The following is a 22,717-nucleotide window of genomic DNA, read 5'->3' as shown; positions in this document are numbered from 1 at the left end:
GGCCAGGCGTGGTGGCTCATGCCTGTAATCCCAGCACTTTGGGAGGCCGAGGTGGGCGGATCACCAGGCCAGGAGATCAAGACCATCCTGGCTAACATGGTGAAACCCTGTCTCTACTAAAAATACAAAAAAAATAGCCAGGTGTGGTGGCAGGTGCCTGTAGTCCCAGCTACTCGGGAGGCTGAGGCAGGAGAATGGCATGAACCCGGGAGTTGGAGCTTACAGTGAGCTGAGATTGCGCCACTGCACTCCAGCCTGGGTGACAGAGCCAGACTCTTTTCTCAAAAAAAAAAAAAGAAAAAAGAAAAAACTACTTTAAAATTCATATGAAAGCAAGATTGTGCCACTGCACTCCAGCTTGGGTGACAGAGCGAGATTCTGTCTCAAAAAATAAAATAAAATAAAATTCATATGGAAACAAAAAAGAGTCTGTGTAACCAAGACAATCCTAAGCAAAAAGAACAAAGCTGGAGACATCATGCTACCTGACTTCAAACTATATTACAAGTCTACAGTAAACAAAACAATATGTTATTGATACCAAAACAGACACATAGACCTATAGAACAGAATAGAGATCTCAGAAATAAGACCACACATCTACAACCATCTGATCTCTGACAAACCTGACAAAAGCAATGGGGAAAGGACTCCCTATTTAATAAGTGGTGCTGGGAAAACTGGCTAGCCTTATGCAGAAAACTAAAACTGGGCCCTTTCCTTACACCTTATGCAAAAATTAACTCAAGGTGGATTAAAGACTTAAACGTAAAACCCACAACCATAAAAACCCTAGAAGAAAATCTAGGCAATACCATTCAGGACATAGGCATGGGCAAAGACTTTATGATGAAATCACCAAAAGCAATTGTAACAAAAGCAAAAGTTGACAAATGGCATACAATTAAACTAAAGAGCTTCTGCACAGGAAGAGAAACTATCATCAGAGCTAAAAGTCAACCTACAGAATGTGAGAAAATTTTTGCAATCTATCCCTCTGACAAAGGTCTAATATCCAGAATCTACAAGGAATGTAAACACATTTACAAGAAAAAAAACAAACAACCCCATCAAAAAGTGGGCAAGCAACATGAACAGACACTTCTCAAAAGAAGATATTTATGCAGCCAACAAACATATGAAAAAAATCTCAACATCACTGATCACTGGAGAAATGCAAATCAAAACCACGAGATGCCATCTTATGCCAGTCAGAATGGCAATTATTATAAAGTCCAGAAACAGTAGATGCTGGCGAGGCTATGGAGAAATATGAATGCTTTTACACTGATGGTGGGAATGTAAATTAGTTCAACCATTGTGGAAGACAGTGTGGTGATTCCTCAAGGATCTAGAACCAGAAATATCATTTGACCCACCAATCCCCATTACTGGGTATGTACCCAAAGGAATATAAATCATTCCATTACAAAAATACATGCATGTGTATGTTTATTGCAGCACTACAACAATAGCAAAGACATTAAATCAACCCAAATGCCCATTAATGATAAACTGGATAAAGAAAATGTGGTACATATACACCATGGAATACTATACAGCCATGAAAAGGAACAAGATCATGTCCTTTGCAGGGATATGGATGAAGCTGAAAGCCATCATCCTCTGCAAACTAACACAGGTACAGAAAACCAAACACCACCTATTCTCATTCATAAGTGGGAACTGAACAATGAGAACACATGGACACAGGGAGAAAAACAACACACACTGGGGCCTGTTGGGGGATCAGGGATAGTGAGAGCATCAGGATAAATGGCTAATGCATGTGGGTTTTAATACCTAGGTGATGGGTTGATGGGTGCAGTAAACCACCATGGCACATGTTTACCTAGGTAACAAAACTGCATGTCCTGCACATGTACCTCAGAACTTAAAATTAAAATAAATTTCTAAAAAAGCTAATCACTATCCTGACCTCTGCTGATATAATTTAGTTTTGCTTATTTTTGAACTCAATATAAATTGAATTTACAATATGAAAAAAACAGATTGCTGAGGAAGGACAAGGTGAGATAACTTGTCAAATATCAAGACTTATGAAAGCAATAACTAAAATGTTGTGGTATCAGCTTTGAATAGAAAAATAGATCAATGGCACATAACACATATCAGAAATAAATTCACAAATTTGATAGAAACTTGATAAATAACAGAGGGAATTGCAGATCTTTGAAAAAGGAAAGTATTCTTCAGTAGAGTTTGGTACTGGAAATGCATGTAGAAAGAATGAAATTTGGTACAAATCTCACAGCAATTACAAACATCAGTTCAAATAGTTCCATGTGGATCAAGGATTGAATGTGTAAAGCAAAAATGTTAAACTTTTAGATGAGGACATAGCATAATACTTCTAAAATTATGTGAGAATTCATTGAACAAAACCCAAAGAGATTGATAAACCTGACCACTTTAAAATTTAAAACTTCTGTTATTGAAAGAACACCACTAAGCATCTGAAAAGATAAAATCTTTCTGACGTACATAACCAGAGAAGGGTTAGTATCCAGTATTTATAAAGGATTTCTGAAAATTAAAAGGAAAAGAAGTCTTAAGAAAAAAAAATGGAAAAACAATACATCAACAGGCACTTCACTGAAAAACACATGAAAAGATTAACCTTGTTAATAACCAGGAAATAGAAATTAAAACCAAATGATACATAATTTTACTTCTACTAAGATTGGAAAGGATGCTAGCCAATGGTACTCTCATCCTATGTAGATGACAAAAGTATAGCATTACGTTATGCAGCCGTTTTTCTTGTGCCCATGTATTTTGAGGGACCCTTGCATGGGTACCACAGGTTTCACACACAGGAATGTTAATAACAAAATTATTTTTACTGGCAAAAATTGCAAAGAATCCAAATATCCTTAGACAGAAGGATAAAATGGTGGCACAGTGAAATACAGGACAGGAGAGAGAAGAAATCAATTACAGCCATACACATTGCAGATGACCTCAAAATATAAACACTCAGATGGGTGAGGAGGTAGGAGGGGATTTGTATTAGTCTGTTCTCACACTGTTATAAAAAATACCTGATACTGGGTAACTTATGAAGGAAAGTTTAATTGACTCATGATTCTGCAGGCTGTACAGGAAGCATAGCAGCTTCTGAGGCAGCCTCAGGAAACTTTCAATCATGGTGGAAGGCAAAGGGGAAGCAGGCATTTCTTATATGGCCAAAGCAGGAGGAAGGTGGGGGGTGTGCTATACACTTTTCAACAATCAGATCTCATGATAACTTATTCACTCACTCTTGCCATGACAACACCAAGGAGGATGGTGTTAAACCATGAGAAACCACCCTCATTATTCAATCACATCCCACCAGGCCTCACCTCCAACATTGAGGACTACAATTAGACATGAGATTTGGGGGGAAAACAGATTCCAACAATGTAATTCCAGCCCTGGCCCCTCTCAAATCTCATGTCTTTCTCACATTTCAAAATACAATCATGCCTTTCCAACAGTCCCTTAAAGACTTAACTCATTCCAGCATTAACTCAAAAGTCCAAAGTCCAAAGTTTCATCTGAGGCAAGGCTCCCTTCCACCTGTGAGCCTGTAAAATCAAAAACAGGTTAGTTCCTTGTAAGACACAATGGCGATACAAACATCGGGTAAATATTTCCATTCCAAAAGGGAGAAATCGCCAAATAAAAGAGTCTACAGGCCCCTTGCTAGTTTGAAACCCAGCAGGGTAGTCCTTAAATGTTAAAACTCAAAATAATCTCCTCTAACTCCATGTCTCACATCCAGGGCACAGTGATGCAAGGAGTGGACTCCCAAGACTTTGGCCTGCCTGCCCCTGTGACTCTGTAAGGTTCAGTCCCTGCAGCTGCTCTCAAGGGCTGGTGTTGAGTGCCTTTCCAGGCATAACTTTTAGGTGCATGGTGGAAGCTGTCGGTGGATCTACCATTCTGGAATCTGGAGGACAGTAGCCCTCTTCTCACAGCTCCAGTAGGTAATGCCCCAGTAGGGACTCTGTTGGGGGATCCAACCCCACATTTACCCTTTGCACTGCCCTAAGACAGGTTTTACGTGTGGATTCTGTACCTGCAGCAGGCTTGTGCCTGGACATCCAGACTTTTCCATACATCCTCTGAAATCTAGGTGGAGGCTCTCAAGCCTCAATTCTTGCCCTCTCTGCACCTACAAGCTTTATGCCACATGGAACCTGCCAAGGCTTATGCCTTGCACCCTGTTAAGCAAGAAGCCTGTACTGACCCCTCTTAGCCAGGAGTAGCTGGGATGTGGAGAGCACTGTCCTGAGACTGCAAAGAGCAGCAGGGCCCTGGTCGCAGCCCACAAAAACATTATTTCCTCCTAAGCCTCTGGGCCTTTGATGGAAGGGGCTGCCATGGAGGTTTCTGAAATGCCTTCAAGGCCCCCCTCTTGTCTTGGCTATCAGCATTTTCCTTCCTTTTAGTTATGCAAATTTCTGCAGCCTGCTTGAATTCCTCCCCCAAAAATGGGCTTTTCTTTCTACCATATGGCTTGGCTGGAAATATTTCAAATTTGTATGCCCTGCTTCTCTTTCAAATATAAGTTCCCATTTCAGATCATGTCTTTGCTCACATATATGAGCATAGGCTATTAGAAGGAGCCAGTCCACATCTTGACGGCTTTGCTGCTTAAGAATTTCTTCCACCAGATACCCTAAATCATCCTTCTCAAGTTCAAAGTTCCACAGACCCCTAGGGCAAGGGCACAATCCAACCAGGCTCTTTGCTAAAGCATAGCAAAAGTGACCTTTACTCCAGTTCCCAAATAAGCTTCTCATTTCCATCAGAGACCTCCTCAGCCTGGACTTCACTGTTCATATCACCATCAGCATTTTAGTCACAATTTAACAAGTCTCTAGGAAGTTCCCAGTTTTTTCTCATCTTTCTGTCTTCTTCTGAGAACTCCACACTCTGCCAACCTCTGCCTGTTACTGAATCCCAAAGTCACTTCCAGATGTTCAGGTATCTTTATAGCAATATCCCACTCCTGGTACCAATTTTCTGTTTTAGTCTATTCTCACACTGCTATAAAGAAATACCTGAGGCTGAGTAATTTTTAAAGAAAAGAAGTTTAATTAGCTCATGGTTCTATAGGCTATAAAGGAAGCATAGCAGCTTCTGGGGAAGCCTCAGAACACTTTCAATCATGGTGGAAGGGAAACGGCAAGCAGGCATGTCCTACATGGCCAGAGCAGGAGTAAGACAGGGAAGAGGGAGATGCTATTCACTTTTAAACAACCAGATCTCATGATAACTCACTCACTCACAATTGCCATGACAACACCAAGGGGGATGGTGTTAAACCATGAGAAACTGCCCTCATGACCCAATCACCTCCCACCAGGCCCCATTTCCAACATTAGGGATTACAATTTGACATGCAATTCGGGCAGGGACTCAGATCCAAACCATATTGGGGTGGATGATGATAAATTACTTAATGGATACAATGCATGTTATTTGGGTGATGGATACTCTAAACACGCTGATGTTGCCTCTATGCAGTCTACGCATGTATGAAAATTACACTTGCAACCCATAGATTAAATACAAATTTTCAAAAACAAAGCAAAAATCAAAGTTGAATGAAAATGCAAGATGTGAAAAATAAACATACAGGATTGCAACACTTACATAGAGTTGAGATACATGTGATACTCTATTGTTTATCGACACATACATCTGAGGTAAAACTCTAAGAAAAATTAAAGATGTGATAAGCACAGCATTCACCATATTGGTGGCCGTTGCTGAGAAGAGAGGGTGTGAGGACTGAGGAAGGTCTGGAAGGCATAGTACTCTGTTAATTACCCTGGGAGGTGAGCACATATATGAGTATTTACTCTCAGTTTTTAAACCTTATATATACTGCATACAGATATTCAATTAAATATTTTATAATCAAAAGATGAAATTAATAATAAAAGACTTCCAGGTTTTTGTTTTGAGGAGCTAGATAGTGTCACCATTATGATAATATAATCCTGACCACCAAATTATGTCTATTCCCCAATGGGAGATACATATGTGTGGTTCCCTAAGAACAAACATTATTGTCATGGGAATATCCACCAAGAGAATGGCTACAAACCAAAAACCTTATCTTATTTGGGTCAGACATAAGCTCTAACCCCATGACCCCATGTTTATTATAGTCACTGAATTTTCTAGGAAAACAATGGTTTAACAGCATATACTCTGAAGAGCATTCATACTCTTTTCAATTTTAGGATGAACCATAAAACTTGTGTACACAGGTTGTAGGTTTGAATATAACATTATGGATGTGAAAACGGTTGAGAGAGCAATGTCCATAGAGGAGAAATAAGAAATTCTATGCTTTGTCAGGTGGAAACTTTTTGAAAGCAAAGGTAATATATGTGAAAGCAATTGTGGGGTGGGGGGAGGGGGGAGGGATAGCATTAGGAGATATACCTAATGCTAAATGATGAGTTAACGGGTGCAGCACACCAACATGGCACATGTATACATATGTAACAAACCTGCATGTTGTGCACATGTACCCTAAAACTTAAAGTATAATAATAAAAAAAGTGTGTATATATATATATAGGTTATATTACATGAACAATGAATTCTGCTTACCCAGATACTGTTTCTGAATACTTTTATCTGTCCCTGTAACAGATTTATTGAATGAGTTGGATTTTGTAGGGGGCAAGCAGAAAGTCAGTTTGCTTTTTGGCCAGCTCTGTATTTCCTCTGTTCTATGGCAAATCTCCCACCTCTAGCCCTGGAGATAGCCTTGAGTAGATCTCACAACTACTGTGGTCGTTCCCAGTTATTACAATTAGTCTGCTTTTTTAGGTATTAAAAAATCCAGATTAATTCAATATTAAACTTTTACCTTGCATCAACTTCAAAGTTTATCCCCTGTTCTAGCTCAGTCCTGGCTCAGATGGGGAAGTCTGCAATGGGGCAGGAGACTTTTATCACTATTATCTCCCACTCCTCTTCCATTTCTCCTCCCAGACTCATTGTGCTGTCCCTTGCTTCTTTAAGTTTGAAGATTGTGAGAGGAGGGACAGAAATGTCTCCAGTGGACTTGGATAGTTGTAACATGGCAGGAGTGCCATCTGGGTGTAGCAGATGACTTTATCTTTATGGAGTAACTTGGGTAGGTTCTTCAGAGACCCTTCTTCACCCAAGTTCCTTGAGTCAATGGGATGTTACAAGTCATAACACATGAAACACACATGTATGACTGGGCTTCTCATTCTTGCAATTGTGCCATTGCCATAACACTATGGAGTACAAAAAGCACATGGAAGCCAGCAAAGTGGTGTATAGCTATAATCTCAGCTATTTTGGAGGCTGAGGCACTTGAACCTACAAGTTCAAGGCTACAATGCACTATCATCACACCTGTGAATAACCATGGCACTCCAGCCTGGGCAAGATAGCAGGACCCCTTCTCAAAAAAAAAAACATTTGTTCTTTTTTTTTTTTTTAAAAAAAAAAGCACATGGAGCAGAGACAAATCACCAGGCCACACTGACCCATACTCAGATCTGAGAGATATCCCAGCTGATATTAACAGAGCTCATTAGTTTGCTCCCAGCTGACCACAGGCATGTGACTAATAAACACTTATTGTTCATTGGTGAGGTTTTGTGGTTATTATCCAGCATTATTGCCATGATAGGTAGCTGACATAACTGTGAGTAGGATTTATTTGACTTCCACTTCACAGATACAGAAACGGGCATTTGGAGAAGTTAAAATTACACTACTCATGAATGGCCAGAGCTACATTTGGACCCAGATGTCCAGGGCTAGGCTGGGGCCAGGTTTGCTTGCAATGTCAGTTCCCAGTGCTACATGAAGGGTTACTATATATTGAGGTGGTATAAATGTTTGCTGACATTCTAACAGTACATTTCCTTCTCCTACAAAAAGTTTGGGGTCTGGGCATGGTGCCTCATGCCTATAATCTCAACACTTTGGGAGACCAAGGAGGGCATATCACTTGAGCTCAGGAGTTCAAGACCAGCCTAAGCAACATAACAAAACTCTCATCTCTAAAAAAAAAAAAAAAAAAAAAAAAAAAAAAAAAAAAAAAAACTACAAAAAATTAGCCAGGTATGGTGGTATGGTGGTACACGCCTGTGGTCCCAGCTACTAGAGAGGCTGTGGTAGAAGGATCAATTGAGCTCAGGAGTTCAAGGCTGCAGTGAGCCATGATTGCACTACTGTACTCCAGCCTAGATGATACAGTAATACCCTGTCTTAATAAAGAAAACAAAAAGGCCTGTAATCATAAAGATCCACCTATTATAGCCAAACAATCTTGAAAATGAAGAACAAATTTGAAGGACTCAAACTTGCCAACTTCAAACCTTACTACAAAGCTACAGTAATCAAGACAGTGTGGTACTGACATAAAGATAAACACATAAAGATCAATAGAATAGAGTGGAAAATTCAGAAATAAAACTTTACATTTATGGTCAATGGATTTTGGACAAGGTTGACACAAAAATCCAAGGGAGAAATGGTCTTCAACAAATGGTAGTGGGACAGATGGATATCTACATGCAAAAAGAATAAATTTAGACTCCTACCTCATACCATATGAAAAAGTAACTCAAAATATGCCACAGACCTAAAATTATGAGTGAAAATTATAAAACTCGTAGAACTAATCATAAGGGTCAATCTGGTTTAGGTAATGATTTCCTAAATTTAATACCAGAAGTCCAAGAGAGAAAAGAAAAAAATAGATATTGTACATCATTAAAACTGAAAATATTTTTGCTTCAAAAGATACCATCAAGAAAGTGAAAAGGTAGCTAGGCACAGTGGCTCACTCCTGTAATCCCAGCACTTTGGGATGCTGAAGTGGGCAGATCACCTGAGGTCAGGTGTTCAAGACCAGCCTGACCAGCATGGTGAAACTCCATCTCTATTAAAAATACAAAAAATAGCCGGGTGTGGTGGCACACACCTGTAATCCCAGCTACTTGAGAGGTTGAGGCAGGAGAATTTCTTCAACCCAGGAGGTGGAGGTTGCAGTGAGCTGAGATCACACCACTGCACTCCAGTGTGGGTGACAGAGAGAGACTCTGTCTCAACAACAACAAAAGAAAGACAGAAAGAGAGAGAGAGAGGGAAAGAAAGAAAGAAAGAAAGAGAGAGAGAAAAGGAAACCCACAGAATGACAAAAAAATTTTCAAACTGTAACTTATCATCTGATGAGATGTCCAAAATATAACTCTTATAACTCAATAATAAAAATACAAATAATCAATTTAAACATGAGCCAAGGATTTGGGTAAACATTTCTCCAAGGAAGATATACAAATGGCCATTAAGCACATGAAAAGATGTCAAAATCACTAGCTATTAAGTAATGCAAATCAAGACCACAGTGAAATATCACTTTACATCAAACAGGATGACAATAATAATAATCATAATAATAATAATGGATAATAATAAGTGCTAGCAAGGATGTGGAGAAATTAAAACCCTTATACATTGCTGGTAGAAGTGTAAAATGGTGCAGCCAATTTAAAAACCATCTGACAATTCCTCAAAATGTTAAACAGATTTACCATATTACCCAGAAATTCCACTCCTAGGTATATTCAAGAGAAATTAAAACATGTGTCCATGAAAAAACTTGTACATGAATATTCATAGCAGAATTATTTATAATAGCCAATGCCGGATATCCAAGAATAAAAGGAATGAAGTACTGATACATGTTACAATATAGATGAAACTTGGAAACAATGTGCTAAGTGAAGAAGGCAGTCACAAAAGACCACACATTTTATGACTACATTTATAAAAAGTACCCAGAATAGGCAAATATATGGAGACAGAAAACACATTGGTGGTTCCTTAGGACTGAGGGGTTGGAGAATGGGGAGTGACTACTAGTAGGTATTAGGTATTCTCTTAGGGGAAATGGAAGTATTCTAAAGTTAGATGAGGTGATGGATGCACAATTCTCAATACAGTTAAAACCAACGAATTGTACACTTCAAACTTAAAAGGGTGAGTTTTATACTATGCAAATTATATCTCAATAAATCTGTTTCTTAAAGTTTCATGCAAAAAAAAAAAAAAGCCCTGGCACAATGCAATTGAAACATTTCCAAAAAAATAACAATTAATGAAATGTATGTGGGCATCAAAATCTCCCCATCTGCCATTACTGCAAAATGACCAGGTAGTTTTACGAGGGATTCTACCAAATGCTGTAGCACATACATTCTCTATCTTATACAAACCATTCAATAAAAGATAAAAGGGATAAAAGTTATCCAACTCACTTCATGATGCTAGCAAAACTTTCATACCAAGTACAGATAAATAGAGGAAGTTAAACAAAAATGTCAACTGGCAAATGTCAATGCAAAAATATCCAAGTATGAACTATTTATCCAGCAACATCCAAAACAAATTAATCATCAGAGGTTTAAACCTCAAGGAGTGTATTAGTCCATTTTCACACTGCTATAAAGATACTACCCAAGACTGGATAATTTATAAAGGAAAGAGTTTTAATTGACTCACAGTTCTGCATGGCTGGGGAGGCCTCAGGAAACTTACAATCACAGTGAAAGAGGAAGTAGGCACATGTTACAAGGCGGCAGGTGAGAGAGAGAGTGTGCAAAGAAGGAACTTGCCAAACACTTGTAAAACCATCAGATCTCGGGAGAACTGACTCAGTATCACAAGAACATCATCGGGGAAACTGCCCTCATGATCTCATCACTTCCCAGCAGGTTCCTCCCTTAACACTAGGGGATTATAATTCAATATGAGATTTAGATGGGGACACAAAACCTAACCATATCATTCTGCCCATGGCCCCTCCCAAATCTCATGTCTCTTTCACATTTCAAAACAAATATGCCTTCCCAACAAGTGCCCCAAAGTCTTAACTCATTTCAGCATCAGCTCAAAAGTTCAAGTCCAAAGTGTCATCTGAGACTAGGCAAGTCACTTCCACCTAGGAGCCTGTAAAATCAAAATCAAGTTAGTTACTTCCAAGATACAATGGGGGTACAGGCATTGGATAAATGCTCCCATTCCAAATGGGAGAAATTTGCCAAAACAAAGGGGCTACAGTTCCCACACATGTCCAAAATCCAGCAGGGCAGTCAAATCTTAAAGCTCCAAAATGATGTCCTTTGACTCCATGTCTCACATTCAAGGCATGCTGATGCAAAGGAGAGGCTCCCATGGCCTTGGGCAGCTGCAACCCTGTGACTTTGTACAACCCTCCACACTGGCTGCCTTCATGGCTGCCATTGAGTGCCAGTGGCTTTTCCAGGCACACAGTACAAGTTGTTGGTGGACCTGCCATTCTGGGGTCTAGAGAATGGTGGCCCTATCCTCACAACTCCACTAGGCAGTACCCCAGTGGGGACTCTGTGTGGGGGCTCCAACCCCACATTTCCCCTTTGCACTGCCCTAGCAGAGGTCCTCCATGAGGGTTCTGCCCCACACCAGACTTCTGCCTGGACATCCAGACATTTCCATACATCCTCTGAAATCTAGGCAGAAATTCCCAAAACTCAATTCTTGACTTTTGTGCACCTGCAGGCCTAATACCACATGGAAGCCACTAAGGTTTGGGGTTTGCACCCCCTGAAGCAATGGCCCAAGCTGTACCTTACCCCTTTTAGCCACAGCTGGAGCTGGAGCAGCTGGGATACAGGGCATCAAGTCCAGAGGCTGCACAGAGCAGGGTGGCCCTGGGCCTGACCCACAAACCATTTTTTCCTCCTAGGTCTCCAGGCCTATGATGGGAGGGATTGCTGCCAAGACCTCTGACATGCCCTAGAGACATTTTCCCCATTATCTTTGGCTCCTCATTACTCATGCAAATTACTGCACCTGGCTTGGATTTCTCCCCAGAAAATGGATTTTTCTTTTTATCACATCATCAGGCTGCAAATTTTCCAAACATTTATGCTCTGCTTCCCTTTTAAACGTAAGTTCCCATTTCAAATCAAAGTTCCACAGATCTCTAGGGCAGGGGCAAAATTACATCAGTTTCTTTGCTTAAGCATAGCAAGAGTGATCTTTGCTCCAGTTCCCAATAAGCTCCTCATCTCTATCTGAAACCACCTCAGCCTGGACTTCACTGTCTACATCGCTATCAACATTTTGGTCAAAACCATTCAACAAGTCTCTAGGAAGTACCAAATTTTCCCACATCTTCCTGTCTTCTCTTGAGCCTTCCAAACTGTTCTGACCTCTGCCTGTTACCGAGTTCCAAAGTCACTTCCACCTTTTCAGGTATCTTTATAGCAGTATCCCATTCTCTGTGGTACAAATTTCCAGGATTAGTTTGTTCTCACACTGCTATAAAGATACTACCCCAGACTGAATAATTTATAAAGGAAAGAGGTTTAATAGAATCACAGTTCTGCATGGCTGGGGAAGACTCAGGAAACTTACAATCACTGCAGAAGGAGGAGCAGGCACCTTCTTCACAAGGTGGCAGGAGAAAGAAGAATGAGCAAAGGATGAACTTACCAAACAATTATAAACCCATGAGGTCTCGTGAGAACTCACTCACTATCATAAGAATAGCATGGGGGAAACTGCCCTCATGATCCAATCACCTCAACCCAAGTTCCTCCCTCAGTACCAGGGGATTACAACTCAAGATGAGATTTAAGTGAAGACACAAAGCCAAACCATATTAGGGGGAAAATGGCATTATCTGTTAGAGCTTTAAATACACATGTGTTCTGACTCATCAATTTTACTTCTAGATATATACCCTAGAGAAATTTTTGCACATGTGCTCTTGTAGATATGTATAAGAATATTCACAGCAGTAGAGTTCACAATTACCAAAAACTACATCAATGTTCCGCTTCAAAAGAATCAATGAGTTGCAGTGATGTCATACAATGAAACGCTTATAGTAATAAAAAGTAACAAACCTACATGCAATACATACAAAAAATTGCAAATAAAACATTGATTAAAAGAACAAAATAGGCCAGGCGTGGTGGCTCACGTCTATAATCTCAGCACTTTGGGAGGCCAAGGTAGGTGGATCATAAGGTCAGAAGATCGAGACCAACCTGGCTAACATAGGGGAACCCCGTCTCTACTAAAAATTAGCCGGGCGTGGCGGCACATGCCTGTAGTCCCAGCTGCTCAGGAGGCTGAAGCAGGAGAATCACTTGAACCCGGGAGGCAAGGCTGCAGTGAGCTGAGATCTGGCCGCTGCACTCCAGCCTGGGCGACAGAGCGAGACTCCGTCTCCAAAACAAACAAACAAAATAATAATAATAATAATACATTCTATATGAACCCACTATATAAAGTTCCGAAATAGGCAAAATAAACTATTTTGTTTAGAGTTATATATTGCTGGTACACAGATAAATAAAAGTAAGAAAAAATTATCATAAAATTGGTGGTTACCTCTAGAGGGTAGAGGGGAGTGTAGTGAGTGGTAAAAACACATGACTCTATCTTCCCCTCAAAAAGTACATAAACCTCTGAGATTCTGACTCAGACTACAATTTGATGGTTTTAATTCAAAAATGCATCAAACCTTTAACATGTGGCCAAAAAAAAGTGTTGTGGCAATTTTTTTCTTCAGCTTTTAAGTTCCAGGGTACATGTGCAGGAGGTGCAGGTTTATTACATAGGTAAACGTGTGCCATGGTGGAGAGATACCATTTTATTTCAAGAGCTTAAGACTACTAAATTTTAACTGCCCTTTATTTCTGAGATTTAGAAAAAACAGCAAAACATGGCAATAAATAATGAAATTTTCAACATATCAGAAGGATGGAAGGCCTATAACAATACAATTTTTATAAAAATTCTAAAAAACTTGAGAGAAAATTTACCCTACAGCCTTCCCCAAATGTCAGCCCAAAACAGAAAATTACATTGGTATTTGTTTCATTTATTTTCATTTTGATCAGATTCCTGGGCTTTTATGGGTAATTACAACACTGTGCTGTGTTGTCGTTCACTTCTGTTCTGGAAGAATGAGATGTAAGATAAGCAGTCACAACACTTATTACCTGAGCTGATTAACAGAGTTATTCAAACGACAGCCTCTTGTTTGGAGTAGAATGAAGATAATATAAATTCGACATTCTGGTATCATAACAAAGCATTTGCCTTCTCTCATTTTCTTAATCTGTATCCACACAGAAGCACATGTACATATGGCTTTTCTTCATTACTAAGCCAATATACTCACTATAAAATGTAGCTAATCATCCCAGAAATTAATTCATCTCATTACTTTGCTGGAGGGTCAAATCAACCATATGTTTGGTCCTATAAGACCAAACATAAAAGAAGTGGAATCTCCAAGCACCTTGGTATTGGGAATTATTTGTAGGGGCTCTGGGAGGAAGTGCCTCAAATACAATTATGGAAGCCTATAGTTTGATAAGACTTTATACACAGTGCATAAAAACTAACAATTACAACTCCCAATAGTTTTAGACGGATTTAATAAGATTTAATGACTATACCAGTTGTGCATTGTAAAATAGAAATGGTAATGTGGCTCAGATGTTCTATTGAGTAGACAAGAGACTAATAGGCTCTGGGTTAAATACCTTATTCTGTGAACTTTACTGCAGCTTTTCTATTGGCAATTTTTACCACCTTATACATAAATGAATCATTCCTTCCAGAAGTCCGTTCAATACTTTACATTTCTCCTGCTTCACAGTTTAAACCACTTCACTGCTTTCCAATTCCTTTGGTGTTTCTTGTGTTGTGATTCTCACAACAGCTCTCTCCCACTTGGTTACTCTCCTAAGCAGAAATTATCATATGGATCTAAACAGGTACTTACTTCTTTTAGGCCAGCAGTCAGAACCTCAGCCCTGTTCCACATTGAAAACGTCCTATTATTTCCTTTCAAAGCAGGAAAATCCCCATCAAAGGAATCCACCATGAATTCCACCTGGAACCAAATAACAAGAGAAAGAATGTGTCAGCAGAGATAAATTTCTGGTACCCTCAGGACTTCAAAACAGGGTTGAAAAGGGCAATTAGACTCGTGAGTATTCCCAATTCTATAGTCCATCCTAGTCTGTGGTTTAATGAGTCCTTATTCTAGTCCCAAAAGCTTAACAATTTAATTAGCTTTTTTGGGTTAGATTGGGAACCTAGTAACTTCTTATCATATTGTGGCTATGGCAAAATGCATTCTGATTTTTAAACAAGAAATTTATTAATATAAACCATATTTGGAATGTCCCCATAAGTCAGGGACTGCTCGTATTTCATTTTTACTGTAGCTCTAAATTCTTTATGCACACAGTAAAGATATATTCCTCACAGTTGGTAGAATGAACTCTCAAGAAATTAGAAATACTGGAAAGGTACAAAGTAAATGAATGTATAAGCAACAATGCACACAAGGAGTGGAGGCAAAACATTAGCTCATGATCTGAATTAGAGAGTGGTAGAGCATATCAATTCCCTGTGAACAGTGCATGAATAAAGCTGAAAGATTAACCTGCTAGACAGAATACATAAAGAGAAAGCAGCAATAACATGCAACCTAGGGCCACAGCTCACCTTGCACCCGCCACTACAGTTTCAGAAATGCCGCACTCTTTTATTTCTTTAATGTTCACTTGCAATACAATCTGTCTTTTCCTCAAAATCTGAGTTAGGTGATCCAGGGATACTTAGAAGTTTGGCCTGAGAGGAGCCTGATTGGTGTCCCAGCTTCCCTGTCTCTCTCCTCTCCCTGTATTTGCTATGAGCCCCTCTATAATAATAGAACTAAGAATTTCTTTATTCAAGCCCAAACACTAGGAATTCATTTCCCTTTTGTTTTGTTTTCCTGGTGAGAGTAGGAAAAAAATGAACCTAATATAAAATAAACATGAAACTCTGAAAGATAATTATGATGGAAATATTAGCCAACTACCAATTGAAGATCTAAAATCTACACACCTAAATATTTTCCTTTCTTCATGTATGTATTCCTTCATGTATTAAACACCTTTTAGGTGTTTAATGTTTGTCTCAAACTCTTATCCTTAAGTCCATAGTAATTTTAAGAACCAAATTAAACATGCAACTATTTGAAAGAATCAGACTCTTACAAATTCAAGACAGTATTTCTTAAAATAATACAACTACTAAGAGTCATTGGAGCAAAAGGAGTGGTAAACAGTCAACCAGAAAATAGGCAAGATGAACATAGGTGGGGATACGGAAGGCCAGATGAGAAAGATAGAGTGATGGGAAGAGGACCCATGCTGGGTGGGTCCTAGGTGCCAGGACAGTGACAGATGGGACCCGCCTACAGTCATATTTCACAGGAGTCAGTTTGGAGGAGGATCTGCAATGGATATGAACATCCCTCTACCAGCAGAGGGAAGGAAGCTCTCCCTGGATGTCTTCTTAAGCACAGACCATATCCCATATCTCTGCCCTTTTTTATCTAAAGGAGAAAAAGATTTCATATATTCAAATGTAACCTGTGTTTCTGAACATAAAGCAACTCGGTGAGTACACAGGAAATGTCCCTATTTCAACAACCACATTAAAAAAAAAAACCTATTGAACATTTTTCTGTGTCATATAGTATTCTAGGAGCCACATTCGAATATAAACGACAGGCCATAAACAAGAAAATAAAGAAGCAGAACCACTTCAGATAGGAATTAGTGATTACATGATTTGTTGGACAGGAACAGTGGCACAAGAGCAGTGTTGGTGATTTATATTAGATGGTCAGGAGGGCCCTTACAGAAGACACCACACAAGCTGAGAGCTGAATGGCCAGAAGAAGCAAAACCAGCAAAGACCTAGGGAAGCATGTCCCTTAGCAGAATAAGAAGTCACCAGGGCAGTATAAGCTCCATCTGTCAGGTAAACGAAATAAACACAAGGGCATGGAGTGTGTTCACAAGAGGAGGAGAGAGGATAGATGGACATCTGACCCATAGATTTTCGTTGTCAGTGGGCCTTAATCTAAACTGAAAGAATGCCATTTAAGGCCAGACATGGTGGCTAACGCCTGTAATCCCAGCACTTTGGGAGGCCGGGGCAGATGGATCACAAGGTCAGGAGTTCGAGACCAGCCTGGCCAACATAATGAAACCCCATCTCTACTAAAAATACAAAAAAAAAAAAAAAAAAAATTAGCCGGGCATGGTGGCATGCACCTGTAGTCCCAGCTACTCGGGAGGCTGAGTGAGATGGGAGAATCGCTTGGATCCAGAAGGCAGGGGATGCAGTGAGCTGAGATTGTGCCACTGCACTATAGCTTGGGTGACAGAATGAGACTCCATCTCAACAACAACAACAACAACAACAACAACAAAAGAATGCCATTTATACAGGGGAGGACAGGACAGGATACAATTTACATTTTTGAAGATCATTCTGTCTGGGGTTTAAAGATGGACGTGATGTGTTCAGCAAGAGAAGAAGCAAAACTTTAATCTAATTTACTTGGTCCCTGGATTAATGTAGGAAGGGGTGATGGCAGTCCAGAAATAGAGTGGTGATAGTGGATTTGGAGACTAGAGAAAAATGGGTGGATTCTGAGGTTATGTTGAGAGAACTTGCCAATAGAGTGAATGGGGAGCAGACAGCAAGAAAATAAAAAAAGAGGATTAATGATGAGTCCTAGATTTTTATTTTTGTTGTTGTTTGAGACAGAATCTCACTCTGTCACCCAGGCTGGAGTGCAGTGGCATGATCTCAGCTCACTGCAACCTCCACCTCCCGGGTTCAAGTGATGCTCCCACCTTAGCTTCTTGAGTAGTTACGACTACAAGCACATGCCACCATGCCCAGCTAATTTTTGTATTTTTAGTAGAGATGGTTTCACCATGTTGGCCAGGCTGGTCTCGAACTCCTGACCTCAAGTGATCCACCTGCCTCAGCCTCCCAAAGTGCTGAGATTATAGGCATGAGCCATCACACCTGGCCAGGGTCCTAGGTTTTTGATTCTGCAGTTAAATAATGCACCAGGGTAAGGGAATGAAAATACCAGAGGATCGTGAGTGTGTGGACATATGAGAGAGAGAGAGTGTGTGTGTTAATAAAAGGTCTTCTTTTGATCATGTTAAGTTTGAGATATCAACAAAACATCCAAGGGATGTCAAATAGGCACTTGCTATCTAGAGAGAAAACAAAGGAGTAGGGGAATTAGCAACATGAATATCCAAAACATAAAACAACTGCAGAATTAGGAATATAGATTAAGAAGAACACTCAGTCACATATTAACTGGGGACTACTAAAACCAAGACTCAAAATATGAAAATAAACCAGGAAGTTATTGAAATCAGAGCTCTTATCATCTGCATGATCCAGATAACATCAAACTTTAATCTCGCATTAAAATCATCCACAAACTGGTAGTGTCACTAAATGCCTGATAGAAAGAAATGTGAATCCTCTTTGGAAGAATATACCCTCATCTTAGACCTCACATTATTCCTACAAAAAAAGTTTAAAATACAATGACCAGCACACAGTCAAAGATAACCTAGTACACACACACACACACACACACACACACACACACACACACACACACACACCACTAAAATGGAGAGAGAACAGACAAGAGAAACAAACCTACAAAGACCTGATATTGAAGTTATTACATATGACTAAGAACGCAACTATAATTACTACTTTAGTGAAAAACAAAATTCAAGCTTGAAATTATCAGCAGGGAACAGGAAACTATTAAAAAATGATATAAGTAATCTGAAAACAAAACAAAACAAAACCAGAACGTCTATGATTAAAATATTAAATTTTTTTAAAAGTTCACGAAGCATGGTTTGCCAGCAGATTAGACATAGCTAATGAAAGCATTAATGAGTTGGAAAGTAGGTCAGAAGAAACTATTGAAAATATAGTACAGAGAGAAAAAATATAAGAAAGAAATGCAGAAAAAAAGGCACAGAAAATAGGACAAGAAGGTCTAGCATACTTTTAATCTGCATGCCAAAAAGAGAAGAGAATGGGACAGAGGCAATGTTTAAAGAGATAATGTCTGAATTTTTTCAGAATTGAAAATGAATTGTGACAGCTGTGTTGATCTTTTTCTCACTTCTTGAATTGGCTGCTTAGCTAGCTAGTATTCAAATTGTTTTATTTTCTAATAAATTTACTGAAAGCTATAAATTTCACTCTGATAACTGGTTTAACTGTAGTACAAATTTTTTAAATATCATCTTTTTCTTAATTTTCCTCATCACCTCTTATAACTTATGCATTGTTTTGAAATGTAATTTTTCTAAGTATTTTTATAAATATTTGAGAGTTTTTTTATGTATTTCTAATTCTTTATTTTCATTGCAGTGTAGTCACAGTATGGGTATACGATATCAATTCTTTGGGATTTGTTGAAACATTTTTATGAATACACGGTACTTTTTTGAAAGTTTCATATACAGTTGAAAAAAGTATATTCTTTGTCACATGCAAAATTCTATGTAAAACTAGTAGATCAAACTTTTCAACTGTGTTTTTCTAACTCTCTATTTTTTTTAGATGTTTGAGTCATTGTTTTCTGAAGGAAATATGTTGAACTTCCTACTGTTATTGTGGATTTATCAATTGCATCTGTTATTCTGTCAGTACTTGGTTCAAAAGTTTGGAAATAGTATTATTATACATAGGATTATTATTGATATAACTTCTTGGGATTTTTTAGATTTCTTTTTAAATATTTTCTTTTTCTATTTTAATCTAATATTATTTTTCGTTATTAATCTTTATCACTTTATTTTCATATTTACCTGGCGTATATGTTTTAGTCCTTTGTCTTTCAACATTTTTGCATCCTTATGTTTTACATTTGTTTCTTGAAAATATAGACTAGATAAAATCTGAGTATATCTGTCATTTACTTTGTTTTATCCATTCATATGTTTTATGATTTTTTAATATACTTGAACTTATTTCTGACACCTTGTTCTGTTTTTTATATATATTCTATCCACTTCTATTTTACTTTTTGCTAGCTTCCACTAGGTTGATTAAACTACTTATATTTTCTGTCTTTTCCACTATTTGTTTATAAATTATCTACTATATTTTTATTATTTGTGTATTTACCCTTGTTTTTTTACATACATACTTACATTTCTGTTGTACAAACAAGTATAACATTAATCAATATCCCTATTCTCTTCTCAGACAAGACAAAAAAATTAGTAATAACTTCCCTCCAAACTTTCTACACTCTTAAACCTCAATTCACATGATTAATATTGTGTTATTTATTTCCGTACAGCCTATAAACTCATATGCAAACAAAATATTTTTCACTTTTGCCCTCATTACTGTAATCTTATTTTATAGTGGACATGCATTTAAATATACCACCACGTTCTACAGTGTTTCTGTGCTCACAATTACTTCTTGCACCCCACTCCTTCTTTATGGATTCACATTTATTGCTTAAGTACATTATTTTGTGTATTTCATCTATCTTGCTGTAATAATCTTTATTTTTATATATTTATTTGCTAATTTGTAGGGACAGGGTCTCACTCTGTCACCCAGGCCGGTGTGCAGTACTGCAATCATTGCTTACTGCAGCCTTGAACTCCTGGGCCCAAGAGATCCTTTCACCTCAGCCTCCTGAGTAGCTGGGACTACAGGCACGTCACCATAACCAGCTATTTTTTTTTTTTTTTTTTTTTTTTTGTGGAAGAGACAGGATCTCACTATGTTGCCCAGGCTGGTCTCGAATACATGGCCTCAAGCAGTCCTTCCACCTCAGCCTTCCAAAACTCTGGGATTGTAGGCATGAGCCACTATAACTCTCATTTAAATAACAACAAGTATTTGTACACTGAAAATGTTTTCTTTTTGTCCACATTCTTACATATTCATTTATCAGCAAGAATTTTAAATGAAAATATTTCCTTGGAGTTTTAAAACTTGATTCCATTGTCTTATTTCTTCTTTTATTTATCATGGAAGCCTATCAGATTGTTGCTTCTTTATCAATACTCTGAATTTTCTCTGTTGTGTTTTAGGATTTTCCTTTGAGGTTTTACAGTTTCATGACAACATTTCTCCATATATTTATACAACTTATTTATATTTTTCAACCATTTCAATCTGAGAGTTTCTTCATTTCTGGAAAATTGTCAGTATTACAGTTTTAAACATTAACTCCACTATTCCCGCCATAAACTTCTGGAACTCCAGTTAAAGGTAATTGGACCTTCTCATTTTCTATTCCTTATCTCTTATTTTTTCTTTTCTATATTTCATCTCATTATGTCTCAGTGCTGATTCCTGAAAGGTTTACTCAATCTATCTTCCATTTCACTGATTCTCCCTTCAGTTTTTCCCAGTCTATTATTTAATCAATCACCAAAAAATTTCAAAGTACTATATTTTAGGCTATTTTTTACATTTGCTTGCTCCATTTTATAACCTCGTATTCTTTCATCGTGTTCACTATTTCCTCTTTTATCTTTTTTGGGCTTCTTTTAAACATACTTACTTACTTAGTTGAATTCATTTCTTCTCTTGGCTCTTGCTTCTTAGTTATGCGTTCACCAGTGGGCAGGGTGATGTAGGCTGATTTTCTTGGAACTGTCTCAAATATTGTGTCATCCTTCTCTATGACCTTGTTTCCTATCATAGGTTCTCCTTGAGTTTCTTTCTCTGGGTCATTGAGACCTCTCTGGATACTGGTCTGTTGATTGCCTTTGCTCAAACCCTACTGTGGACTCTGCCAGTCAGTCTCAGGGAGAATGTAAAGCCGAGTCCAGCAACCTGATGTTCCACAGGTCTGAGGTCATAGATGTTTCTGGTTACAGCTCTGAATGGGAGTGGTCAGTTTGCTCTTTGCTACGACTGAGGCTGGAGGACAGATAGCACAGTCCCTCGTCAAGAACAAGCAGCAATTTCCCAGCTTCTGGGTTCACGTAGGAGTTCAGTGTCTACTCCTTGCTCAGCGTGACTCCTACAAAGTTGTTTCCCAATCCCATACGGGTGTCAAAAGCCAGCCATTGCCCTGGGGCCAGCTCAGTTTATCCTCTGCTTCCATCTAGAGTTTCCTACATGATGCTTGCACCTTTAAAAGCATTTTAAAATATTTCATTCAGAATATAAGAAGGTGACTGGAACATAAGAAGGTAATTTGCTACATTCAATCCACCAATTTGACTAGAAGTCAAGAGCTACTTTAAAACGAATATTCCATTTTGTTTTAAATCTTGAAACATCTCTGCATGTCTGAACTTAGCTGATCCTGGAATACAGACATATCTGTGACTGGAATTAAGCAACTCTTTGTGCTCAGATGTCTGTCTGTTCCCGTCTACTTGTATGGGGTCAAGGAGCCTCATGGGGAAAGAGTTCAAAAGTGTTTGATAGCACCATTTAGGTCCTTAGATAGAAAGCTGAAGCACAGCAATAGGTATGTTAAAAACTGAACTGTGGTGTGGATTTTAGGGACCCAGACTGGACCAGCAACTCTGTGGCAAATATAGCACTGAGAAGCCAAATGATGTATAAATTAAAAGAAATATAAATCCCTTGGGCCAAGCAACTGTAAAGCAAAGCCCCTCTGTGAGGGTAGACATCAGAGGAGTAGATTCTATTTCCCCATAAGCAAAGGCAAGGTAAGCAATAGCAGAAATTATGCAGGCAGTAGAGAGAATGGAGCATCTAAATTGGCAAGTTG

The 22,717-nt window shown here is 38.6% G+C and overlaps 1 long non-coding RNA gene across 1 annotated transcript in view; it reads right to left on the bottom strand.

Moving 5' to 3' along the window:
• LOC129057639 (uncharacterized) overlaps positions 1-21,822 on the bottom strand; it is a 47,429-nt gene extending 25,607 nt beyond the window's left edge. The window contains exons 1-2 of the long non-coding RNA XR_008522268.1: positions 21,534-21,822; positions 14,870-14,980 (exon numbers count right to left, since the gene is read on the bottom strand). This is a non-coding gene — a long non-coding RNA (uncharacterized LOC129057639). The remainder of the gene's footprint in view (positions 1-14,869; positions 14,981-21,533) is intronic.
• Between the last annotated feature and the right edge of the window lie 895 nt (positions 21,823-22,717).

The sequence above is a fragment of the Pongo abelii genome, chromosome 12 (assembly GCF_028885655.2).
Source record: "Pongo abelii isolate AG06213 chromosome 12, NHGRI_mPonAbe1-v2.0_pri, whole genome shotgun sequence".
Lineage (NCBI taxonomy): Eukaryota > Metazoa > Chordata > Mammalia > Primates > Hominidae > Pongo > Pongo abelii.
This window is presented reverse-complemented; position numbering and strand designations above follow the sequence as displayed.